A 16,905-nucleotide genomic window follows, 5' to 3' on the forward strand; every position below is an offset into this window, starting at 1 on the left:
CAGTCACATTTTGAGATAGTCTATCAAATGTCAGGACAATAATTTGTGTGAAATGTTTAAAAAGAGGCAGAAAGTTTTAATCTCCTTAAAAATAGAAAAAAAGGAGGCTAAAAGTAGTAACAGGGCTATCATCAATGGTGTGGGACTTAAATTAGGCAGAAACACAGGTAAATAAGAGCACTAATGATATCACTTTATAATTGTTGGATACTTAGGAAACTTCATATGCTACAGATTTTATGTGAATTATACTATCTGAGCATCACAACAATATCATTCAAACTCAGAATAAAGAATTCAGATGTAGAAACTTAGATACATATGTGATGTGGTTTGTCCAAGCTTTCACAATTAGTCAATTAGTTAGTTGTAGAAGCAGAACTAATAAAAATGCAGGCTTTGTATTCCCAATTCAGTGCATTTTCCTCTGACCTGAGATATTTCTTCGGATACAGATGATCAAAATGAACATACAATAAAACCATTACTTCTCTCCCTCTTTTTCTCTCTTTGGACACTGTCACACATTTCCCACTTGCTCCTTCTTCCTTTCCCTTCCAAAATGGTCTTTATAAAAAAAAATAGGGAATTATATTGAACAATTTATTTGAGTTATATGTACAAACAAATGATCATCTAAAAGCTACATACCCATCATCCAAACCTGAAAAATTACACTAAAATAGTCAAGTTATTAATATCAAAGACAATTCACTATCATGTCCATATTCAAAGGAAAGTCTTAAATATAGTGTATAAATACAAAACCAAGTCAAAGAGAAATAGAATGTTTCACTAAACAATATAAAAAAAACTGATTGGAAGACACCAGGTACAAAGTGATGGACTGAGGGGGAAATTTTTCTTGGCTCCAAATGATTGGAGAAGGATAATGAGCATGGGTTGATGAGGAAAGCCACAGGGATGAAAGGGCACCTTGAGGACAGATAGACCATCCAACCAGAGTCCAGTAGCCAGCCAAGCAGCTAGTCTAGCAACCTTCCCATAGAGCACTTACCTGACCACCTTCATTAACTCAGATGCAGATTCAGCTCTTGGCCAACCCCAGGCACAGAACTTTGATCCTTTGTTTTTTTGTTTCATGGAAAATGAAGATGGCTGCCTGGTCAGTGCTGATAATTGTGCTAAAGAGCTACCTCTATGATGTCTACAAATGAACACTTTACTAAGATGGTGAAGAATGAACAAACCAATGTCAGTGAACTATATTACATTCGTGTAGCAAAAATAGTTCTGGGACCAGAATAGAGTATCTTCCGAGAAGCACTGGAACTAAGCAGAGCTTAAAATGGCACCTGGCTTAGCTCATCCAGGCATGCTAAGGCCACACTTCTGATTCATAGGAAGACTGGACAGTTAGCAACTGGAGGGAGAGGCCTTCCCATTTTCTTTAATGGACTCATGAGAACTGCCTTGGGACGACTGTCACTCTGAGTTGATCCATTCCTAGCTCTCTGAATCAGATTCAGAAGAACTAGCCTCTGAAGATATGAACATTCTAGACCAAGCCGTAGAGCATTAAGGAGTTGGGGTAGAGCTCAGAATTGATAGCTGGGGGAGGTGGAGCTTATGAAATAAACACTAACATCAGGAAAGAGGGAAAGATGCCTTTGCTGCCCAAAGATCAACTAAACACACAACTGGCTGCCAACATGTTGAAATCAAAGAAGACTTGGTGTGAGCTGGATCTTGAAACCAAGAGCTAAAACCTGTTTATACTGTCACAAGAGACTTTTGTTGAGGTTACTGCATCTGAAACTGCCCTTGAGAAAAAAGATGACTGATAGATTATGGAAAGCATATTTTGAAATCAGCTGTCCATTTACTTGCCATCAGTTTGTACCTGGTGTCATCCAATCAGTTTTTGATATTGTGTTTAGTGAAACATTCTATTTTTCTTTGACTTGGTTTTGTATTTATACACTATATTTAAGACTTTCCTTTGAACATGGACACGATAGTGAATTGTCTTCCTTGACCTGAAGATTTAGTTCTACACATTGAGAACATTGAAAATTCACCACAGAGAAGCACCTTCATGTTACAGATGGCACTAACTCTTTGCTGCTTGAAGTTAGGATCTTGGGAATTGACATTAGATAGATTATACCTAATGTGACAACTTTCATCCTGCAGCAAAATTGATAAATTTTCATCTGTGTTTTGCATCACTCCCAGAGTGTTACCATTGACCAGCTTACACCTGTAAGAATGGCCGAGAAGCTATTTGTTTGGGATAAGTCACAAAGAAGGAAGACTAACTGCTAGGTACTTAGTGTCAGAGGATACCTGTACTAAAACATGGCTGCTCTTGTGTTCAAACCCAACGGTTGTTAGTTTAATCTTGGGCTTGTGTACTCCATTTCTTTGCTTTACTTCTTTCATATTTCTATCAATGGCTTAAGTTCAATTTATTTTGGTGGAATTTTGCATTTGTGATTTATTTTTAAAATCATTCATTGTGAAATCATTTCAACACCCTCAAAAATAGTAAATAATAGAAGAAACTGCAAAGGACTAGAACTGACTTTAAAATAGTATAATTATCTGGGCGTGGAGGCATATGCCTGTAATCCTAGCAGCTAGGGAGGCTAAGGCAGGAGGATCACAATTTCAAAGCCAGCCTCAGCACATTAGCAAGACACTTAGCAACTCAGTGAGACCATGTCTCTAGTAAAATATTTTTTAAAATGGCTGGGGATGTGACTCAGTGGTTAAGTTCACCTTGGTTCAATACCAAGTACCAAATAAAATAATAATTAACAATAATAATAATAATAACTATAAAATAGTAAAAGCCAAAAATAAACTGTGGAACATTTAAAATAAAGACAGAAGAGGAGTATCAATTATCCTCAGTTTATTATATCTTTCAGTTCATACAATTAAACATAACAGCAGGAAACAAATGGCAAAAATATGAAAAAAAATTTTCCATAAAGGAAGCAATTTAATATTTAGAGTTGAATTGTGTCTTCATCTTACAGTTGGTGTATTTTGAATTTTCTGAAACTTTCCTATATTACCTTTATAATCTGGAAAGTGTAATTACATTTTAAATGAAATTTAAAGAGAGAGCACTATGTGAAAAATGAAGACTGACTTCACCTCTCTCATTGCCTATTCCCCTGCCTTGTATCTACTCCCTCTCATTTGGGAGTGAGAAGAGGAGAGGGTGGGAGTTTTAAGCTAGGATCGCATGCTGAGCAGGAGGCTCAGGAGGAAGTTCTGATAGGGGCACACACTCTTCTACAGGGATCCACAAGCTCCTCACACCTTCACACATGCTTATATGTCCACACTCACAAGCACAGATGCCAGGAAGAAATGTGTTCTTAATCATGGAGGGAAATCATTAACAAAGGAGGTGACAAAAAATGTTTTTTCAAAGATATAAAGAACCCTCATTTTGCAAATTTACTTAAAGGAGTATTTCCTTGCTTCTACATGTGCTCCTTCCAATCTATTCTCAATCCAGCTGTTAGAAGCAACCTTTAAAAAACAAAACAAAACAAAACAAATAGTTGAGAAAGCACCAACTCACAGCCCAGTCTCTCACTTTGCTGATGTCAGGCAGAGTAAAAGCTATAGTCCTCTTTTCTGAGATTCACAGGACCCATCTCTACCCAACATTGCTCACTCCTCTCTCTCCAACACCATTTCTGGTCACTCTTATGCACAACTGTAGCCACACTGATCTCCTAGCTGTTTCTAGCATATACCTAGGGTATTATTGCCCTAGAATATTTCTTTTCCCATTCCTTTTTTCCCCCCTGCGGTATTTGATATTGTGACACATCCCCATCCTGCCTTCAGGTAATTGGGGAAAAAAAAGAAAGGAAGAAAGAAAAAGAAAAAAACCACCAAACTCAATGAAGCCTTCCTCTTGACCTCAGCATAGTGGAACACACTTTCTGCTTTGTTTTTTTTCTCCTTAACATTAATCACTAACAATTATTTTCAGATTTATATGTTGTTTATTGATTATTCCCTCAATTGAGTTTGTGCTCCATGAGATTTTATAATTGCCAGAAGAGTGTTGGCACATAGTGTGTGTTCAATAAAAAATCTGCTCATGAATGAATGAACCTAGCATTTTTATTTCCTTAAGAATAGGAATGAGATATTATTTTTCTCAGTGTCTTCAACTACTATCAAGTTATTTTTATTTGACTTTCCTTTTTAAAGCAGCATTATAAAACTGCCTTTGGCAATATAATAAAATGTAATTCAGCACTTTGGTACTTACTTGGTACACCATTGATACATATTGGTACTCTAGCATTCATTGTACTCATTGAATATTGATGCAAATTGAATTGCTTTTCTTTGATTTGACAATTAACCCTTTAATTTTTGCCATAAAATTTGCAGGTAAAGGTTCCAGTAATTAGTAAATAATTACATTTATAGGTGTATTAAGGAAATGAAACTTTAAGTTCACATCAGATTTTTAGATATGGCCTATATAATTTACTCGTCTCCTTTGAAAGATCTTAATTATCTTTCAGTTTTATATTTCATTTTAAATGAAATTGCTATTGATTGATATGTGAAAGTCATTTAGGTGTTCCTACCATATTTATTACAGAATTACAACAATTCTTCTAATTAAAGTCCTCATTTAGACTCCCTTGATTCTTTTAAATGATTAAAGCTCAAGTGTCCAGACAGTCATTTCCATAAACAGCTTGAAAGGAAAATGATGACTGGAATGAGAAATGTATTCCCATAAGAACAGATATGTCTTGTCATGTATGTTTTATATATATGTATATATGTTGTAGTTGGGCACAATACCTTAATTTTTATTTATTTTTATGTGATGCTGAGAAAAGAACCCAACTCCTCGCACCTGCAAGGTGAGCACTCTGCTGCTGAGCCACAACCCGGCCCCTTGCCATGTATGTTTAACAGCATGTGGTGGTTAAACCATAGTAAGTACAATGGAAATTGATAGCTCATTAGTTAACTAATCTAAAAATAACTAGAATTGTTTTCATTTATCAGGCTATATGGCCCACAATAGCCATATACAATTCCCTCCTGGCTGCTTAAATGTGACATGATTAAATTTCAGGAATGGCACTCAAATACATTTTCATCACTGACACTATTTCTGGAAATTAAGATAGTTACCAAGGGAGCTCTTAAAATGCATTGCCAAACTATTATGCCAAAATGAATTAAGACTTGGATGAGTTCAGAGGGCTTTATTAAAAATAAAAACTAAAATCTTCAACTGAAAACAAAGTGAGGTTTCAAAATATCAAAAATATTCATGCTTTTCTTGAAAACTGTAAATTAATATTTTCTTATCTTCATTTTTGAGCACTCATAACTCTTTAAGCATAATAAAAATGAACAAGTATTTACAAATGCACATATATGTGTAGTATATGTGTGTGATATATATAAAGAATATATATACATGTATATATATTCTTTTTAATGTCAGTGTGTACTACCTTATATCTTTATGTAAGTATAGGCTTATTCAATGAAAATACATAAGTAAATAATGTGATATGTATTGTATATATTCAATGCAATTGTTGCTTTATAAAGATGAATTTATAAGTAATGGCAAACACATTGCTAGACTGTCTTGCCACCAATTGTCATATTATAATGTTGATTTTAATTTTAGACTTCACTGTGTGCCAAGAATTGTCCTAAGTACTTTAAATATTAATTCATTTAATCCTCTCAGCAGTCTTTGGAATAGGTGCTATTTATTACTGGTTCCATTTTACAGAGAAAATTGAGCTACTGAGTGATTAAATAATTTGCTTAGGTTCACATGGCTAGTAAACTGCAGAGCTTGGCCTCAGTCCCAGTCATTGCAGCTGCAGAGCCTGCAGTTCTAAGTATGATATGATCCTGTCTCTTACAGGGTAAAAGGAAACTGTTTATTACACTGCATATATTAAAAACACTTGCACGTGATGAGTGGTCTTGGTGAGTGTCAGCAGCATTAGAGGGAAAAACACAGTCTTGGCATTTAAAGAGAACTATGAATTTTCTATTTGTATCTTTATATCCTGAACAAATTAGTTGCCTTTTCTGTTCCTCGGGTTCCTTATCTGTAAGCGAACTTAACAATTTAATTTGATTCATATTGATGAACAGGTTAAAATTAATAGTAGATGTAAAATACCTAGGTCAATAAATATTATAAGTAAATTAATGGGTAAGTAAATACACATTTTGGAGTTGTGTGAAAAGCTAAAACCAGTGTACCCCTACATTTGCTTTTTGTATAATTTAGATATTTTATATGGTCAAACAGCTCACTTATCTTTTGTAACTGAGAATACATAATTGACAATAATTTTTATGGAAGTTTACAATACAACACTAATTTCCTACTCTTCTCTATCCAGGTAGGACATAGACCCAAAAACAAAATATGAAAGAAATTTTCCAGTGAAATAAGCCAGGCATAGAGACCCACCATCTCACATGTGTGGAGTATAAGAATATTAATCTCAGATAAGTGCAGAGTAAAATGTTTGTTACCAGAGGCTGCAAGAGGAAGGAGAAGGGAGGGAGAGAAGAAGTTGATCAATTGGTACTAACTTATATTTAGAAGAGAGAATACAGTTCTGGTGTCCTCTTGCACAGTAGGATGGCTGTAGATAACATTTATAACAATAACTGCATACTTCAAAAAGCTAGAAACAAAGGATCTTGAAAATTTTCTCCAGGAAGATAATATGGGAAGAGAGATATGTTTAGCTTTATTCAGATATTACATGATGTGTACATGTATAGAAACAGCACATGGCACCCTATATGAATATGTATAATTTTATAATTTTGTCATTTAAAATAAATTAAAAATAAAATCTGATATAAAATAGCTTTAAATCAAGAGTTTTTTTTTAATTAAGAAGTGTAAAAGCAAATTGAAGCACACATAAGTGAATATATCAAACTCTGTGATTAAATAAACTAGCCACAAATGTGTATTGAGCTTTTCTTAGCATAACTATGTACAAGGTTTTTAGGACACATGTGAATGAATGTATTCATTCACCAACTTACATCAAACTTTAGCTACCATGTCTAAAGCTGGGGCAAAAATGTCATTAGATTACATCCAGTTTCTATTCTCATGCATTACACAGATTAATGGAATAAAAGAGCAAGAGTGACATAATACCTAATTATAAAATCTAATGAGTGCCATGAAGGCAGAGGAGAAGAGAAAGTTATGATGGGATACCTGTTTTGGTTGAGGGTTTAAAGAAGAGACATTTGAAATGAGAGCAGAAGAATGTGTAGTCTGTACCTTAACAAAGGGGGAGGTGGTGGAGATGAGAGTTTTACAAAGGGAAGGATAATATCCTCAGGGATAAACAACCTACTTGTCCTTGAGAATTCTAAAATTCAGTGATGAGTTAAGAATGATCTGTAATCATCATGTGATAGCATCTGTGGAAGGATCACCTAATTTTTAGGTCTAAATATTATGGAGTCAAGAAATTTCATTTGGAGATCAAGATAAAACAATATTTATGCACTCCAAAATTAACATTTTAAACTACATATTTTACAACCAGAAAGGATTTGTAAAACACTAAATAGAGTTTAACTCAAACAGTAAATGTTACTGTCTGAGAAATATAGCAAGAAATCAAATAGAAACAGAAAAATAACCATTTACCATTGATCCTTGTTTTATTTCAGGTAATTAATATTTGATATATTTTAGAAATTTAGAAGCAATTCTTTAGTAATGATGTCTTTGAAAACATGTCGTAGTTTATTTTAAGATTGCTTTATTTCCTTGAAACATATAATATAGAAATAAGCGAATCCCAAAAATCCAAAGACTGAATGTTCTCTCTGATATGCAAATACTAACACATAACAAGGGTGGGGAAGGGAAGAAAAGAAGTTCAGTGGACTAGACAAACTGGAATGAAGGGAAGGGAGAAGGGACAGGAATAGGAAAGACAGTAGAACGAATTTGACATAACTTTTCTATGTTCATATATGAATATGCCACAGTGAATCTCCACATCGTGTACAACCTCAAGAATGGAATCCTAATTAGAATAAGTGATAGTCCATGTATGTACAGTATGTCAACATACACTCTACTGTCATGTGTACCTAAAAGAACAAATTAAAAATAAAAAAAAAATATTAATCTGGCACTCCAGTATAATAGAAAAAGGACTATTTTCCTAGGCTTCCACCTTTTATGAACATAAGAGAAAAAATAAAATTGTGAGTTGATGTATACTCAGCACTAAGCATATAAATATTAAATCCAAGATACATAATATTTCAAGTCTACCAATGAATATGCAGGTCTACACATATAAATAACCACAGGGATATATTCTCAAATACATATAATTATTTCAACTTCTCACATTCTTTTAAAGAGTATGACAGGAAGTTTGAAAACAATGCTGTGCAAATGTATCAGTAGTTCTCAAGAAAATAAATGATTCCTACATTACTGCAGGGTGAAGTCTTTGCAACAATAAACAGAAAAAATTGACTTGGTGACAAAACTGAATTGGATTTTCTGTGTCTGACACATAAGTTCCATCTTCAGTCAGATGCCTCTGGCTATATCTTTTCAAATGTTACCCAACAGTTTTGTGCAGACATATCATGTTTTGAAAGTTCACCTGCTGTACCTTAAAATGATAATGTAATAAAAGAAAGAGGAAAATATCAGAAAAAAAATGCTCAAATAGACTTTCTAGGATTTATTAAATACCTCTAACAAATTGAATAGGATTCTTATTACCTGGTAGTTTTTTTTTTATTTGATTGCAAAATAATTTATAAGTAAGACATTCTTATGTATTCTTGATTTTCAAATTATATCAGCATTCCCAATGCATGTTAAAACATGTATGTCTGTAAGTTAACCTTAAATTTATTCTCTTGGTTTTTTTCAAAAAATGTACCCTAATGTTTCCCAATTCAAAGAAAGATTAAGTACTCAGAGAAAGGATTTGGGGAATAGCATAACTTGATTTAGTGCTCATAAAATTTAGAACTATAGTGAATCCTTGAAAATTATTGTATTTTTCTCACTGAAAATACCAATATTTTCAAACATCTTCACAGTCCCCACCCTTGCAGAAAATGGGGAAACTTAAAGTTTTTACAGTTTATAAAAGAAAAACAGAAAGAAAAAAGAAAATAAGTCATTCTAGAAATGGACACTCAGAACTTGGTTCAAGTGAAATTTATGGGATAGACAATTATCCTATAAATGCTAACATAGCATTCTTGGATAGTAAGGTGAAATTTGGGATCCAACCATCAATGTGAGCCTGAAATAGATATTTTATAATGAAAAAATTACAGCACAAATCACAGTGATTTCTGCTTCTATAATATTCAAGAACAGCAGAGATAAATGCCTTTCTCAGATAGGATAAAGATGGTTCCTGATCTTCTCTGAATGTGCACAGTTTTCCAAATGATGACATGATTTCCTGAGCTCTCAAGGGTTTCAAATGGTTGCAATAAAATTTTACTGGCAACCTGGGGCTAAGTTTGGCAGTGACAGCAACAACTGGCATGACCCTTGCCCACAGTTTTCAACTGAATCGGCACACTTGGAAGTGATGGCTTCCAGCAGCATGTAAGACAAAGAGCCAAGTCCACATTTTGAGTTTTATCATCAGAGCTGTCTTCATCAACTGAAGAATCAGGGCACAACAGACTGCTTTCCTATTTAGGCTGGTGGAATTATAGGTGCATTGGAGATACTCAGATGAGGTAATGCTGCTGATTACTAAAATGCAGATGGTAGTTCAGGGATGCCTTGGTGATGAAGATTCAGATTTGATAAAGTCAGATGAGACTGGTAAAGTGACAAAATGGGGTGGCATTGCCAAGAGAAAAAAAAATGAAAAGAGTGGAAGATTGCTAAGAATAGAGTTTACATCAGATAAAATCATTGTTTATCTGCAAAGTTTCAAAAAATAGAATAGCAGTAATCTGAGAAATAGAGCATAAAGACTGAGAAAGCAAGGTAAAGGGTGCTTCTAGAATAGGAGCTGGACAGGAAATGGAGACTACAAAAAAAGATGTCTTAATTTGGAGGCTCAAACCCTTAATGGTCCTTACATAATTGTAGTGGGTGGAGGAGAAATATGATGGATTGCAAGTGCTCATGTTGAGCAGGTGCAGAGTAAGCAATGAAAACCACAGACCATACCTCCCAAGTTATGGTACATGCTACTTGGAGCATATCTTAAACCCTAAAGAGCCACTGAGGTGACCAAGGTCCTAAAAATAAATTTCATAATAGTTACTTTAATAGCTTTATCTAGTCGATAATACACTTTCTTTTTAGAGCTCTAAAGGGAATAGATACATAAAGTATCCAACTTAAAAATAAATTGAACTTGAGGAATATGGTTCTATAAAAAGAGTACAGCCAGAGAAAAGTCAGTAAATCCAATACTAAAATTCAAGGAAAACAGGAGCATGGACAGAAAATAAACTATTCTGACAAGAAAAAATGGTAAGAACTATAGTTATATAAGGAAACCTATAAATACTCAGCACTATTATCTAACTACAAAACACCAAGGAATGGAAACTGCAGCTTTTAGCTCAGAGAATCCAGAGATATCATGGTGGTTTGTTCAAAATGAAATTCATTTCATATTTTCTCTGGAACACTTTCACAGACACAATTTTTTAAACATTCATAAAATGACTATTTGGAATATAAATATTTCTTTATATTTACTTGGCAGAATCTTAATAATGCCATTTCCTTTTCCACTAGAATTATTCCTGGATTTTACCATTGTTAATAGTCTTTAGTTTAACAGAGCATGAGTGCTTTTTTACAAGGATTTAAGAGTGTTCTCAATCCTAATATTTAAGTGTTCAATGCAAGATTTTCAACCAAGGTATAAGACTCTCAATGGAAGGATGAAGGTGGTTGTGTGATGAGAAAACAAAAATAAAATGTTCGTTTTTATTAAGGACTGCCTAAAATTTAGAATTTCTATCAATTGCAAATATAGGCAATGACAACTTTAGAATTAGCAATACCTATGACTAACAGAAATCACAAATACTGTAATTTGTTGCAAATATCTAAAAATTTAATTTACATTTTTTCACTAGTAGATCTGCCTTTTATTTAATGCATTAGTAGATAAATGCATATATTAACATATCATACATTTTAAAATATTTCAATTGTTTGTATTTCCTTTCATTTCATTTTACTCATTTAAATGTGTTATTCTGAAATAGGTCCCTAGGCTTCCCCAAACTGACAAAGAGTTTCATCCATAGAAATGATTAATAACCCCAAGTTAATGCTTTATCTGTCTGAAAATATGATTTTCCCCCTATAATATGCTTGAAACTTTTAGAAATGAAAGCAATCAATAAGCAAATTTTATTTAACCTTTATTCCTGGCCTGTCTATTGAGTTTTGTTCTCTAGTTCTATGTGTTAAAAACATGTAAGGTTCAACAGCAGAAGACCACATTGTTAAGCCACATTTTTGTCACTGTGTTCACAGAAGTTTTATTAACAAGATCGAGGTTTTATGATTGAACCCATTTCTACTTCTAGTCAAGAGCACAGATTTAAAAAGTTTTTAAACTCTGGAGATGTGATGTATTCTAAGGTACCTACCCTGTGAACACTAACCTGTATTTAAAAGACAAGAGAAAGAGCCAAATTAAGTAACTACCTCCAATTCTCCTCCCTCCTCATCCCTTGCCCCTATGCACTGCCCATGAAGCTGAGCATACTCAGTTTGCCTTTTACCAAAAGAGCCCCTCAATTTACCTCAGTAAAAAGATGGCCAGAACCATGAACCAGAACTATGAAGAAGTCTTGTTCACTACTTGGTGTTCTGTGTAGTTCTGTCTTTCTCTCTTTGATCCCATGTCTAGGTCATATGGTCTCAGAAAATTATTGTTTCTCCTTATTTTCGTACTCCCTTCTCTGCATGAATGATGAAGTTAACTTAATGATACTTCTCATTTATAACAATATTTTAATTTGAAGTTGCTTCTTGTGATGCACAATAAGTAGTTCTATAGACTGTACTAGAAAATCTTACTTATAAAACAAGAAAAACAGTCATCCTACAAGTGTACCTGAGAAGGAAAACAATTTGTTTGGTATTTCTCAACTCCTTTCATCAGTATGGGAAAATACCAGCTGTTTATACACATTTAACCTTTTGGAGTAGTTAGGTGAATTCTGTCATGGAAGCTTCTGTAAATTTGTTCATTATGCAAAACACTATAAAAGTCCCCACACAACTATTAACTATGAACTTCTGTTATTTAGTCTAATCATAATAAGCAAAACTATTTTTTATACTGTAATTGATGGCATTGCTATCCTGAAAATATTGTAAAATAATATGTAAAATTTTGTTCAATGAAATTGATAAATGAGTGTAATGGGAGGGGAGTTTTTTTCCTAAGGTAGAGTTCACACCCAGTAATTTCTAGTGAGTATCTCTGTTCTACTTCATGAAGTGTGAGAGCTTCGCTTGGGGAATTGCTAAGGGACCCTTGTTTTGAATGGCCCTTTAATATTTTCCTTATAACTTTTTTTTCTAATTAAAAAAGCAATAAATACCTTTAAAAGAGCACTTGGAAGACACGAAATTAATGTTTTAATTTCCTTTCCTTTTGAAATGGAATCTGCTAAATCCACCACCTGCAACATACCACCAACAGCAATGTACATGACATTGACTTGAGTCACTCCTTCTTTCCCAGTGTGTGCCCCTCTGTCTGAAGCACAGATCTCTTTCAGATCTCATCATGCTCAGGAAGAGGCCTTGTTCTTCAATGTATTTACTGTCCTCCACTCCACAACACCTAAAATAACTAAATGGAAAAAAATTGGACACTTGACAAATTTGGTCAGCTGAGTGGGTAACTAAGATTTTTTTAGTTTAATAACAATTCTCTAGAGAGTTGCTTTCATCTACTTTAATTGATTTAAAAATGGAAGCAGACTGTCATTTATTTAAACATATGAAGAGACAACCAGATTCATTGAATCCAAATTTAAACTGAAGTTTTAAAAGAAAAATATTAGAAAATTTATAATATTAGTCTGACACTTTTTAGCAACACAGAAGTAAAAGGGAACTACTGTTTTACATTCGAGTCACAGCCTCTCTACTCCCAAGAATATAACAGTACATACAGTTTTTGAAATTTCAGGAGCTGGCTAGCCAAGTATATTTTCAACAAGGCTGCTTTTATTACTGACTGAAGTGAATTTTTTTTTAGTATTCTACCTTAACAGACAGTACATGATAGAAGTTAAAACCCATAAAAATTATGCTTCAGTTAATAATTCAAGTTATTAATTAGTCATGCTTATAAGACTTAAGAGTAGAAACTGACTTTTAAAATGATTACAAGATTTAGGGGGTAAATATAATCAATTGACTCATTTTACTCACATTTACTTTTAAATTTGTTAACACAGATAATGGACCTTAAATCCAGATTAAAGTGAACATCATAGAAAAAGAAAAATATCTTGGGAAAATTCAAAGTTCTGTGCACATGAATGTTTAACTGGCCTTTGCTTATTCATTCTATGGATTGTTGTGTACCTATAATACAAAGCTACTAGAATAAAAAAAAATGACAACTTCAAAAACAATTCTAGGTTAATACACAGCATTCTCCATAAGGTAATGTTGAAAATTATACATAAACTTTTATCTTTTCATCCGTAGTTAGACTAGTGTTATGATTTTTGCACAGGTGCTGACTTCATATTTAAAATGTGTTAACATTGAAAATGATTGCCTCCACAAGTTATCTTGAGGCATGTGTTAAACAGAGAAGAATGCACAATGATAACCGGCTTTCTTATAAGAGGACATATGAAACTCATCTTTTATAGTGAGAAGATAAAAAGCTAAAGAGAGGAAGAAGAAAGCTATGGAAATCCTTGGGCAAGGCAGTTTACCATAGTTCTTTTTTTATGGATATCTAGTTATAAAATAATGCTAAATTTAAACTAGGTCCTACTAAGCGGTTCCCAGGTATAAAGGAATTTAACATTAAAAGACTAAGTATAAAGTTTTAACTCTGCCTTGTACAGAGAAGAGGCTCCAGGAATATTTGGTCAGAGGTGAAGGAGTGACAGCCTATGTTGATCCTTCAGTCCCTAAGCCATAGCAGAAGCACAATGAGCTAGCCACTGGTCTACATCTTTATAAACATGATGGCCAAGAATCCCATTCACCCTTTTTGTAGCTTCTCTGCACTCCTTAAAGCATATGCTGCTCCAAGAATGCCAACCCATCATATCAAACTGTTAGTAATGACCCACTCCTAATGAATGTGCCTGACTCCAAACCCTTGTTCTGTGACTGTAGAGGGGGTGTTGACTTTTGGTGGGCCTCAGTTGCCTCAATTAAAACTGAGAATAAAAATACTATTCATGAGGTTATGTTGAAATGTCCAACAATTTTGTTTTTCTCTGTATAGATTTCATTTGTAATATCCAGGGAGGTCTCTGAGATAAAATAGATTCATACCTTTGGGGCAATGCAGGATAGGGGATGACAGAGCAGAGAAAATGTATTGAAAGTTCATCTAGAAGAATTCAGCTTATTTAGCTGTTACTTGTCTCAGTTGGAGGAGTGAAAGATGTTGAAAGAGATAAAAAAAGGGTGAGTGAGCTTGAATTGATAATGTATGCATTTCCAGGTACAGAACCACCCCAGAGGATTATACTTTTTATTATGTTGAGCCTTAATTGAATGGCTCAATAAAGTTTGGGAGCACTGTTGGTGACAGTCGCCATGAAAGATGTGGGAAATGTATTGTTTCACCAAACAAAATCCTGATATAATTATTGTTTGGAAAAGGTGAAAGATAGGCTTAAATAAAATTAATTAAGTAAATAAATTATGAAATTCACATCAAATTATACTTAAATGCCAAGTGCTTCTATCTGTGATTACAAGTATGCTTAGGATCTTTTTGTACTTAGAATAGTAACAATTAGTTAAGCTTGGAGGAAGATTGGAGAGGAAAGAAAAAGTCAGAGACACGAACTGCCAAAAGTATTTCTTTTTCTGCCATGTGAGTAAAATCTGTTCTAAGGTGTGTAGTTTGGTATTGCTAGAAAGAAAGTTTCCAACATCCAGGAGGATAACATTTACCCTCTGAGCAATGGGAACCTAGGAAAAACTACATATTACCAGAAGAGTGAAAAAGTCAGATTTTCTAAAGATTTACTCTAAACTCAAGGTATAGGATCAGTGAGGGAATTAGCTGAGAAACAAAGAGGCTCATGCAAGCAATGGGTACTGTGTATGGCGGTACTAGCTAGATAAGAAAAAGAATCATTTAAATAGCTAAAGCACACATGGAATTTAATAACTAACCAGTAACATTTATTTACAGCTCGATTTCAAAACATTAATTTGTGGTATTTTGGAGTATTTTAAAGACAGAAATTAGTGGATCATTTATCAATATTTAATCTATAACTTTTAGCAACTATATAAAGACAGTAAAGAAACAAGAAAATTGGAGGGTTCCATCCATGTTCTTAGGATTGCTCAGCACATATGCACCCAGAGCACAGACTGAAGTCACTCCACAAGAATGTTTTATTGACTTTCTGAAGTTTTGTTCATTTGTTTATTTGCCGCAGTCCGGCTGCAGCAAAATAACCAGGGGGTGACGAGCAACTTGTGTAGATTGATACAGCAGGAATGGGAGCCGTTTATTGTAGGACAGGAGGGGTATATATACATTCCACACAGCTTATCTCAATTAACATAAACTAGATACAGCAGTCAACCAATAAGGAATCTCCACACTTAATGGCTCCCTGGTGTTACTTCACAAACCACTCCCTCTGGTAAAATGCCAGGCACCATCTTGACTTGTTTACAGACCCTAACATTTACTTGTGTTTTAACCATGTTCTTCTAACAAACACTGTGCAAAGTGTTTTTTGAATTTATCACAAAGTTATTTTTTCCCCTGAAACTGTCTCTTCACTTTACTTTCTCTGCATGACAATTCTTAAGAAACCAGTATGTGTGCATGGTTTTCTTATCTCTCCCAATTGGATCATGAAAAGAGTCGGTTGGTTGCTAATGAGTTTTGCATGATCATTTTTCCCCAATATATCCTCTTTATGCCCTTGGAAACCTAAAATAGAATGAATATTAACATTTTTTCCTCATGTTAATTGGACATATGAGTCAGGATGAAACAGAAAAGGCAATGCTGAAGATATGGGATCCAGGGGGTTCCATTTGGGCAGAAACGTCTTGTTACTTTTCTCAGTTATGTACTTGAGGAAATGAGACTTCTTTGATTATTCCAACAAAATTGCCAGCAGCTAAAGTTTCATTTCCATTTATCCTAAAGATAAAATTGCTCAGATGTTAAACTGGGGGAAAAGCATGATCATAAAGATGTTTTCAGAGTTGTAAGCTGGCTTGTCAAAGGGTTAACAGGAGCTTTCTAGAGGAGACCCCCATTTTGTGTCCCAGTGAAGAAAAGGGCCTGCCAGACACAAACCTATTTTAAAAGGAGGTTATTTAATTAGTTATTTTTCTTTCCAGTCAGTCTGGCAATACACTATGGAGAATCATTTCATTTTCATTCATTACAAGAGCCATAGCTTATATTTCCCCCAGGCAATGAGTTTTATCTGACAACTTTAATGCTTTGGTGACAGAAACATCTGATGATGGATACGAATAAAGGAGATGGCAAGTGACATGATATTTTGGATCATTTTCAGTAACTGTACAGGATTAATAAGTTTGCTTATGTGTATACTTAAATTTTTATTAAAGGACATTTTTTTTTGCATGGGAAATGGGCATAGGTGTTCTATTTCTTT

General features: G+C 34.0%; 1 pseudogene; it reads left to right on the top strand.

Moving 5' to 3' along the window:
- Positions 1-16,905, top strand: part of LOC143641288 (EGF-like repeat and discoidin I-like domain-containing protein 3) — a 282,744-nt pseudogene that overhangs the window by 217,994 nt on the left and 47,845 nt on the right.

This window comes from Callospermophilus lateralis, unplaced genomic scaffold, assembly GCF_048772815.1.
Source record: "Callospermophilus lateralis isolate mCalLat2 unplaced genomic scaffold, mCalLat2.hap1 Scaffold_94, whole genome shotgun sequence".
NCBI lineage: Eukaryota > Metazoa > Chordata > Mammalia > Rodentia > Sciuridae > Callospermophilus > Callospermophilus lateralis.